The sequence below is a fragment of the Lepus europaeus genome, chromosome 1 (assembly GCF_033115175.1).
Source record: "Lepus europaeus isolate LE1 chromosome 1, mLepTim1.pri, whole genome shotgun sequence".
Lineage (NCBI taxonomy): Eukaryota > Metazoa > Chordata > Mammalia > Lagomorpha > Leporidae > Lepus > Lepus europaeus.
In genome coordinates this window covers 104,483,459-104,494,557 of record NC_084827.1, presented here as the reverse complement: position 1 = coordinate 104,494,557, position 11,099 = coordinate 104,483,459, and the positions used below count along the sequence as shown (strand labels likewise).

At 41.6% G+C, this 11,099-nt stretch overlaps 1 long non-coding RNA gene across 1 annotated transcript; it reads right to left on the bottom strand.

Annotated features, from left to right (window-relative positions):
- Positions 1 to 6,784: 6,784 nt before the first annotated feature.
- On the bottom strand, positions 6,785 to 10,435 carry LOC133766293 (uncharacterized). The gene is made up of 3 exons (XR_009866697.1): positions 10,362 to 10,435; positions 9,287 to 9,417; positions 6,785 to 6,924 (listed from the first exon to the last, which is right to left on the bottom strand). It is a non-coding gene; the product is annotated as an uncharacterized LOC133766293 (long non-coding RNA).
- Positions 10,436 to 11,099: the final 664 nt, after the last annotated feature.

The following is an 11,099-nucleotide window of genomic DNA, read 5'->3' as shown; positions in this document are numbered from 1 at the left end:
TGCTTTCATTAAAAGCATTTATCTCATTTTGACAGCACGTCTTAAAAATGTGATTAGAGATTTACAGGCCCTAGGCTAAGCAGAAATGAGGCTGACTGGACACTTGGCTGAGAAAGGATTTAGCACTCCCTTGGGCCTTTCTGCCTCTCACTTAGCAGACATGGTTCTGTGGATGTGTTCATTTGTGCCTTGAGCACATACTCGAGTGCTGATGGTATTGCAGGTTAGGTACAAAGCACCAGGGATGCAACAGGAGGCAAATGTGGTCCTGCCCTCACAGAGCTCAGAGTCTGCTACTAACATGCAGGCCATTTCCACTAACTTGTGACAGAAGCTGTAGGAACACGGTGCTCCAGGAGAAGCAAGTGACCTAGTTGTAGGGGAGGGATGGTTTACAGGGAAACCTGAGCTGGGGTCTGAGAGCTGAATCGGAGCTGCCAGGGGAGGAGTGGCCGGAAGTATTTTGTGGAGAGGGACCAGCCATGGTGTGGGGAATTACAGCATCCAACACCGGCATGTGGACAGCAGGAGGAAAGAGAGAGCAAGGGAGAGATGGAGATGAGGCTTTGGCAGTCACAAGAGGTCTACGGAACCACACCTGCAACTGTGAAGACAGCGAGCAGTGATACCCATCAGGTCGGTCTTTTGCAAAGATCTGCGAGTACACTTTTGAATTCAAAGGAGAGAAAATATTTGTGTGTGTTTCAGCAAAAGGAAGGGCCTAACAGAAGGACGCTGGGTATCCATGGATTCCAAGGAATAAATGAACATTCCATCACCACCACCACCACCACCTCCCCAGCCAAGCCAGGGAGCGCAGCACCACGGTGCTCCTTCACCCACCGCCCCATGGCTGCCCTTGCAGGCACCCTCCCTTCCACTAACTCTTTCTATTTCCCTAGGTTCCCTTAATGGCCGCCCAAAGCCCTGAATAGTAAGCAGCCTTGACAGCCCGGAGATGGACTGGCTCAATTCTCTTGTCCCCACATCCAAAATTCTGACGAAGGGAACTTATGTTCCTTTGCAGTGAAGGCCTTAATCCAGGAGCTCCTCTCCAGACCAGGCAGCCTGGGCCAGGGAGCAGGCACTACAGCAGGACAGCTGCTGCAGCTGCCACCGGGAAAAGGAAAGGGCTTGTTCCCAGGCATGAGGGCAGCTTTGCAACCTACATGGGTTGGTGGAAAGATGGGATACAGAGAGCCGGCATGGAGATGGCTGTGTGTGCAGGCTCGTACCCGGGATCAAGGAGGAGAGCTGTCGTCTCCAATGAGCCCAGAAGTACACAGCCACCCTCGCCACAATCCCAGGGCCAGCACTGCCACTCCAGCAGGCTCCACAATCCTAAGCACAGGTTTCTCCGATTGTGTTCTTTATTCAAAACTAACTGCTGGCAGGGCCTCCTCTCATATATGAATTTCTAATCAGCATGCTTGTACTCAAAATTTTCTTTTGTTTCACTGTGTTACTAAAAAAAGTATGACAGGTTGGCATGCTTGTTTATGTGAATGTCTGGAACTGTAATTTCTTACATGTTAACTTAGGATCACTATAAAGGCTATCATCTATAATTTTTTCTGAAACAGTAAAGTCACATTATCAGTACAAACAAGCTTTCTTAAATTAGTGCTGAGGTGTAAGGGATAACCCTTTTTATTAAATAATAATTTACCTTCCTCAAGTCTCCACCAGTTTTAATTTGTGCCGATAGACGCTACTTTGAGCAATATGCATGCAGTTATACTTGAAACCACTAGATGGCACCATGTATCTTTTCTTCTAATTTTGTCTCACTAAACTAGCTTTTTAGCAACGGAACTTGTTTTTTTGTTTTTCTGATTCAGTGTTTTCCAAAGAACTGATGGTATCCTTATACTGATTTTTGAGTATTCATTAGTGTCACTACTTGTGGTTTTTTAATCACGCACCAAATTTTTTATATGCTAAACTATATCCCCCCAAGAATTTTATTCCTTTATGTATCAATCCTGGTTATAAAACCATGCTGTTTTAATTATACTTGTTTTACAACACATTTTAATATCTGTTGTCATTGACATTTCTCTTAATTCTGTCTTTATCTTCAAAATATTCCTTATCCATTAATTTACCCTCATTTAATTTATCTCATGTTTTAAAAAAGGCAAAACACACTGGCATTTCTATAGGAATTGCCAATAAGTTTGACAATAGCAATAAACATAAACTTGTAAGTTAATTTGAGAGGAAGTTACATCTTTTTTTTTAAGATTTTTATTTACTTATTTGAGAGGTAGAGTTACAGACAGTGAGAGGGAGAGACAGAGAAAAAGGTCTTCCGTCTGCTGGTTCACTCCCCAAATGGCCGCAACGGCCATAGCTGCCGTCTTCTACTGCTTTCCCAGGCCATAGCAGAGAGCTGGATTGGAAGAGGAGCAGCTGGGACTAGAACTGGTGCTCATGTGGGATGCCGGTGCCTAAGGTAGAGGATTAACTTACTACGCCACAGCACCAGCCCCATTACATCATTATGTTATTTGCTCTAGTAAAAATGTTTTGAAACATTGATAGAGATAAATATATATGTAGAATTCTTGGCATTTATGTCTATGTGTTCACGTATAAATTAATCTATAAATTAATCTATAGAAAGGAACATATTCAAAAATCTCATCCTAGAAGAGTGAAAATGAGGAGAAAAAAGCTCTTCATATCTAAATATAGCAGATTGACTAATATTACATAATCCAAATGAAATATTTTATTTTATTAAATATAATGATCTCAAATGAAAATATACTCCTTATAAAGGTTACGTAAATATAGATGTAAAATTAAGTATATGGTATAACAACGTTCTTTAAAAAAATAGAAGAGAATAGATAATGCATTAGCTCATTCTCTCTGGGAGGTAGAATTCTAACTAATCCGTATTTTCTTAATTAAAAATTTCTACATTTTCTTCAATGACATGTGTTATTTTCAAAGTCAGAAAAGAAAAACTTCTAAATGTTTAAAAACAATTGGACTTCCTGCAGACTGCAGAGACATACCATTTTCTTATATAGATTGATTTTTTTGCTCAGATTTTCCATAACAACTACTAAATAAATACTCTTAGTGACATTCAAAATAAGGACCCTTCTCCTGTACTTTCTACACAAGGTGCCTGCTGTCGCCTCAGAGAGGTGATGGGACTTCTGTTGCTGATCCTAGGTGTCACGTGAGTCTCTACCTGCACTTCCATCATCATGTCTAATTGTCCGGGGATTCCCAGCAAACAGGTCTTCACATTCCAAGAACTGTCAAAAATCAGAGGTTCTTAAAGGTTCTGATCTCAGGGTCCTTTTACCTTCCTAAAAATTGATTATTCTGGAGCCAGCACTGTGACATAGTAGACTAAGCCTCCACCTGCAGCACCAGCATCCCAAATGAGTGCCAGTTCATATCTTGGCTGCTCCTGTTCTGATCCAGCTCTCTGCTTATTGCCTGGGAAAGCAGTGGAAGATGGCCCAGGTGCTTGGACCCCTGCACCCATGTGGGAGACCTGGAAGAAACTCCTGGCTCCTGGCTTCCGATCAGCCCAGCTCCAGCCATTGCGGCCATTTGGAGAGTGACCCAGCAGAGGGAAGACCTCTGTCTCTCCACTATCTGACTGCAACTCTGCCTCTCAAATAGATGAATAAAATCTTGTTTAAAAATTGAGTATTCCAGAAGAGATTTTTGTGCAAGTTGTATCTATTAATATGAAAGATATTCAAAAAATTCTAAATTATCTTATTTCATTTAATTTGAACATTAATGTAAATAATAAATTTTTATGTAAAAGATTATATTTTCCAAAACAGGAAAAAAAAATTTTATGATTTTACACCTTTTTGAAATTTCATTTCTGGATGGCAGAAGATGGCTGAATTCTCAGATCTGCTTCTGCCCTCAATCCTTGAGCTATCATATGCTTTGTAGCCTCTGGAAAACTTCACTGTTCAGTCACAAGACAAGAATGCAAAGCCAGCAAATGATATCTTAATATTATTTTGAAAATAGTTATGGGGCCAGCATTGTGCAATAGCAGGGAAAGCCTGTACGTGTGTTGGCTGCTACACTTCCAACCCACCTCCCTGAGAATGACCTGGAAAAAGCAGCAGAAGATAGCCAAGTGTTTGGGCCCCTGACACTGCAAGGGAGACCTGGAAGAAGCTCCTGGCTCCTGGATTCTACCTGGCCCAGCGCTGGCTGTTGTGGCCATCTAGGGTGCTAAGCAGCGAATGGAAGTTTCTCTCTCTCTCTCTCTCTTTCTCCCCCTCCCTCCTTCTCTCTCTGTAAATATGACTTTCAAATGAATAAATAATCTCAGGGAAAAAAAGAAGAAAATAGTTATGACCCGTAAAATGTTTGGGTTAACACCAAGGATCCCCAGATTACACGCTGAGATTAATTACTTAGCTGCATTAAACTAACTGAATAATCAGCATTCCAAATATTCTTACCTCTCTCTTTTCTAACACTTTTACTCACTTGAAACTGAAAACATAATAATGGTAAGAATAAGAACACTAACATAAAGCAATGGTCTCTCATTATCTATTTACCTACAAGGGGTAGCTAGAACTTTTAAAGTAGATTTGAGCACCATGCTGGAGGTGACTGGTTTGTTGAAGTCATTAAAACCACCACCCACCACTGCTTCCATCGCCACTACTTCGTGGTTGTCATTCTTGGATCCACTCCTTATGAGTCCCTTCCTCCTTCCTCCTTCCTGGAGAGCTCAGTACCCCTGTAGATGATGCTTTTCAATGACTGCTCTCCTAAATCCTTACAAGAGGGGATTCTCTCCATGCTTGTACCCTCCCGTTTCCCTTCACCCCTCTCACTCATTCTCATGGAGATGCTCCTCCACTTCACCATAACTGCAAACCCCCCATAATCTCAGTTTTAAATAGGGGACTTTTCTGTCCAATAACTACTATTTGTTCCAACTTATTTCCTATACTCCAATTCTAACAGTCCTGCCATCACACACATACCTTCCACCTATTGATCCTGCAAATGTTCACAACTCCTCCTTGTAGCCTCATTCACTTTCCCTGTTATCCAGCTTTAATTCTGGGGTTATTTATTATAATCTTTCCTTTAAATTTGCCCCAGCTTCTTTGCCTTGCTCATGTTTCAACCATCTCCCTTGGATAAAGCTCCACTCTGATTAAATTCAACATTTTGCCTACTCTGTGCACCCACATGGATGAGTTTTTATCTAGAGCAAAATCCACAGATGATATCAATTTGAATTCATGGTCAATAACGTCATGAGAATGATTAACAGTGATTAGTAATAATACTGTACTTCCCCCAATAATTTGCTGTTCTACTCCCCTATGTGACTATTTCTTACCTCCTCCCTCCCAAGTTTCAACACTCCTTCATCTTCAATATCATCTGATTGTTTTCTACATTCCTAGGAAAACTTGGGCAATCAAGTTTTCTTAGGAATGTAGACACTCCACATGTACCCACTCATCAGCATGTGTGCACGTGGTCCAATCATCCACACCCCTTAAGGCCAAACTCCAAATGTGCTATAGAGTCCATCTGCTCTAAGCTACTCCACTCACTACTCCAGAAATTCTCATCTCTCCTGATAAAAATCTCTCTCCATTCTATTTCTCTCTCCCACTTTTGCTCATTCTTCTCCTTCCCTTAAGAAGTAAATAAGGCCGGCGCCGCGGCTCACTAGGCTAATCCTCCACCTTGCGGCGCCGGCACACCGGGTTCTAGTCCCGGTCGGGGCACCGATCCTGTCCCGGTTGCCCCTCTTCCAGGCCAGCTCTCTGCTGTGGCCTGGGAGTGCAGTGGAGGATGGCCCAAGTCCTTGGGCCCTGCACCCCATGGGAGACCAGGAGAAGCACCTGGCTCCTGCCATCGGATCAGCGCTGTGTGCCGGCCGCAGCGCGCTACTGCGGCGGCCATTGGAGGGTGAACCAACGGGCAAAAAGGAAGACCTTTCTCTCTGTCTCTCTCTCACTGTCCACTCTGCCTGTAAAAAATAAAAAATAAATAAATAAATAAATTTTAAAAAAGAAGTAAATAAAACAAAATCCCCTGAAAGATCTCTCTCTCTACCCAACTAATTTAGCTCTTCCTATTCTCTGTTGGGTCTACTCTAATCACATTTGCTCCCATTTTATTCTCTTAAGTCAGCTGTTACCAAGCTCACAAATTACTTCCATATTGCAAAATCTAATGATCAATTAGTGAGCCTCACTTCCTTGTACAACTAGCAGCATTTGGCAGAGTTGCTTACTCTGTCCTTTTAGGAACCCTCCTTCCACCTGGCTTCCAGAACACTTTGCTGCTCTGGTTTCCTGTATGTGATTGCTGTGAGGGAAGAAAGGAGATGAGAGTTGGTTGAAGAGGAATTTCACAGGTCTCTACAGTTCTTAGGACATTAGGGTAGAGAACAGTGGTCATACAGAGGAGGCTCAGAAGACTTACCTGGGATTGAAAGAGAGAGCAGTCCTCTGTTCCTGGGCAGATGCATCCCATTGTGTGTGGTCAAGGGTAGGTTGACTGACCATCCCAATCTGTCCAGGAATATCCCCATTTTAGTTTTGGAAGTCCCACATCCTGGGAAATCTCTCTTTTCTGTGCAAGCCAGAATGGCTGGTTACTCTAACCAGAGGTTACTTGTGAATCCTCCTTTAGTTCTTAATTTTCTATAATCAATCCAAATTCCAGCTTCTGGTCCTTCACCCATTTAGGGCCCTGATGGAAAAACCCCTGAAAATCCCACTGACTCACTCACCCAAGTGTCTCACATTTCTGATCCACAGACATACTCCTTTGCTGTTTGAAATCCAGATATGTAAGCTCTCCAGCCTGTCTGGATTCAGTATTTACAGCAGTCATCTCCACTTGCATGGAAGAGCAGCTCCTTGGTCTCCTTTCCTCCTTTAAAGAGAAAATCAGAATTCTCTCATTAGAGCAGACTCATTCTCATTGCCTCTGAGAAGGTTCAGCAATGGCCACATGGCATTGAGGAGCTGCCCAGTTTGTGTGTCTCAGGAAAATGTGTGTTCCTCATGGGTAAGCTCAAGTCACATATGATCATTTGTTGTATCTGGTGAGCCCACAGATTACCCTAGCCATGGAGTAACCTACCTTGGTCTGTTCTACATTGTGTGATAATAAATACCTTATTATAATTTTAAGACAAACTGTCAATTAAAGTAATATATACCAAGTTTTAATAAAATAGAATATTTAAATTTTCATTTTGCAGAGACACAGAGATGGAGACAGAGACGAAAGGACAGAGATCTTCCATCCACTTGTTCACTTCCCAAATGCCTACAGCAGCCAGGGCTGGGCCAGGCTGAAGCCAGAAGCGCAGAACCCCATCCATGTCCCCACATGTGTTGTAATGATCCAAGCACTGGAGTGATCACCTGCTGCCTTTCAGAGTGCACATAAGCCGGAAACTGCATCAGAAAGGGAGCAGCCAGAATTCAAATCAGGCACTCCAATATGGGATTATGGGCTTCCCAAGAGATGACTTAACTGCTACACAAAAAGCTAACCCCAAAATAAGATTTTTGGTAAAAAGCAAGAATACCACTTTATAATTTTACCATTACCTTCTTGCACTTTTTGGCTGTAGTTTGGGCCGTAGTCCTCTGAGAATCCTAATTGCAAGGAACATGCTAAAAGCACTCCAAATGAACTCATGGAGGTCTCCCCTGACTAAACTTGGAGTAGACAAGAATCAAGTAATTGCCCTTTCCAATTAAACTATTTCAAAATTCTCTTCCCCATCCACTCTTTCCATTCTGAAAGTAGTTGAAGAGATTCATCGTGAAATTTAAATTTTGCAGACTATAGCTGGCTATGGAATATCACATCAAATCTATCTCACTGTCTCAGTCACTAACTTTAATTTTAACACTCTATCACACAAGAAACAAAATAACAACTAACCCAGTAGGTGGCACCTGCAGAAATATATGCAGAGCATGTGTGACAGATTGTATTTTCCAAAAATGGCCGTAGCAATATTTATGTTCCCACATACTCTCCCAGAACCTTGACATCCTTCCATCAAGCACTGGAAGCTATTCTCTTCCCTTTGAATATGGGACACCTCAGTGACTCACTTTTAACAAATACAATGTAGTGAAAGTTACACTGCCTGACTTCCTAGATGGATTTTTCTTTTTTAAAAAAGGCAATACAGCTTCTGGATAGGTCATTCTCTTCCTTACCACACTCCTCCAAACCCCAAGACCAGATGTAATTTGTGGAACCCACTACCAAATGAAAATGAAAATGTTGCAAAAATTAAGAGTTTCAGAACAGCAACAAGCCCAGAGCCCCTCTAAATATTGGCCTTGTGTATTTGCACAGATCACAACCCATGAAGCCAGCCCTGCTAAATATGGTTGCTCATCGCAGCTGCTATGTTGACAAGAAACCCAGACCAAATGGAGAAGCCACCTTTAGCCCTTGCAGTTCATAGTTGTCTTAGCTTAGGCTTCCATTACAAATGGAATGTGGCTCAAACAACATTTATTTCTTACAGTTTCCGGAGGTTGAAGGCCCACGACAAGGGTGCCCAATAGGATCAGACTCTGCTGAGGGCCCTACTCCTCCTGGTATATAGCCAACCATCCTCTTGCTGTGTTCTCACATGGTGGAGAGCGGGTGAACTAGCTCACAGATCTTTCCTTATAAGGACATTAATCCTATTCATGAAGGTTCTATTCACATGACCTACTTATCCCTCAAAGGCCCAACCTCTAACACCATCACACTGGAGACCAGATTTCAACCTATGAATTTGTGGGGGATGCATTCAGTCCAGAGCAACAGCCCTACTAATGCCCTCAGCCAGCGGCTAATATCACTACCAGACATGTGGGTTTGCAAGCACTCAGATGACTTCAGCCTTCAGGCTTTGAGTCTTCTGGATGAGGCCCCAGATTTCTTGGAAACAAACTGCCCTCACTGGGCCTTGTCCAGAGAATCCATGACCATAACAAAAAGTTGTTTTGTGCTACTATGTTTTGGGGTTATTTGTTACATCGCTGTAGTAGCCAGAAGGGTGTGACTTACAGACTCAACTTCTGTGAGATATGTGACCCAGTCACACCTGCCCTGCTTTTTTTATGCCCACAATCGTGACACCTGAGTCTGCCCTCAGTCTTGCTGAGAATGCTCCAATCCTCTGGGCTACACCCACCACAACACCCCGGCCACAGTAATGTGCGCTCTCCTGCTGCTCGCAGCAGCTGCCAGCTTTGACATCTTTACCAACCTTTGCAAGGCTTCAGCCTCAGGACAAAAGGACATGAAGACCATGGAGACTGCCCAGGCAACCCAGAAAATAGGTCCTCCAATTCGATTTGGTTTACCGTTTCAGCAACCACGTCTGTCTGTTAAAATGGCCTGATAGAGTAAATTCAGAATTTATGCATCATTTGTGTCAGAGTTCCTATGAAAATGAGTCTGAAATCCAAACCTCAAAGTTCTGAAAACCAACCTTTTCACTAGTTAAGAACTATAATCCCATCTGTGAGCACACACAATTCACTTGACTTAAATAGCTGTTGGAGGTCAATGGCTGTCCTTTCTGCCTACTTATTTGCGTGCCTTTGGGAACAGTATCTCTTGGAATTTAAAACATTCAACTCAAAAGCAATTTAATATGCCACAGTATTCTAGAAAAGCAGTATAAAAATAACAACTCTAACTAGAAGGTTAGGCATTTTTTTAGGTCTTACAAATTATGAAACCATGACCACTGAGAGAAACTCATCCATTATACAAAACGATGTTATGAGTTATTTTGAAAAATATAGGAATGTTCTCAAAGTAAATGGTGTTTTTACCCTCATAAATGTATTCCATGCAGTAACTTACTGAATTATCTTCTCTAGTCTTGTGGGTTCCCAAATTCAGCTGTTCCTAAGGGAAAATATATTTTCCTCCTGACTTTTCCTTTTTGTAATAGATTAGTTCATAGACCATTTCAAATCCATACATTCAGCTTACACAATATGCAATTTTTAAAAGATCAATTTTTTTTCAAATACATTATTACATCAATTACATTTTTTTTGGTATCCTGTTGCCAAACAAACTTAAATTCAGGCTTCAGTCTATTGTTTTCCACACCAAAACCACACTCTGATTATTTGGCACACACTAAGCAGAATAAAATTTAAAATAAAACATAAAATATAATGGCATTGAATCCCAAGGGATTATGCTCAGTCGTTAAAAAGCATATCTGCAAAGGGTTTTTTTTCCTGTTTTCTCTTTTCTTTTTCCTGAACCATGTCCAAATTAAGCCAAATATGATCATAAGGAAAGGTTATCAAAATACTTACAGTTCAGGTTCCCTAGTGGGCCACTCACTTCACTATATAGTACTACAACTTGGTGACTATCAGTAAGTTATGAGGAAGTGTGAATTCCTAACTGGAAAATCCAAAACCAGGATGTTAGATAACAGTGGAAAGCTGTCCTGCCTAGTGGTAGATAGACAGTTTCAAAAGTTGGCCAACCAACTTCTGTTACGAAATAAATGGAAATATTTTTAAAGCACTTTGGAGTGTTTTTTTCAGTATTTGGCTCCAAGTAGACACTCAATTATACGTTTATTTAATAAAATAATATTGTTTATCTCTTGTTTTCTCCTTAACAAACTTGCAAGACAGGTAATACAAGGAATATTCAAAAACTTCATGGAAAATGCTTATTATGAAAAAATGATGTGCTTTTTACTATTGTTGTTATTATGCTTATTATTCAAAAAATCTTTTGCACCAAAATGAATGTATCTTTTTTCATCCCACTTTTCCACATACTTGTTGTATGGCTCCTCCTGCTATCACAGTGACTTAGGAGGAGTCTTGGAATTATACAGTTGCCATTGTGTCCAATGCTCTTCCAGCATTGCACATGTAACCCTGCATCCATCCCATCACTCTTCAAGGTCAAGCCTCTGATAAATGCATTCAAGCAGAACAGGAGAAAGCAGTCCAGGGAGGAGCAGAGGCCCATGATCAAACACAGCATCACACAGTGAGTGGTATAATAGAGATCAACTGCTGTGGGGTCAGACA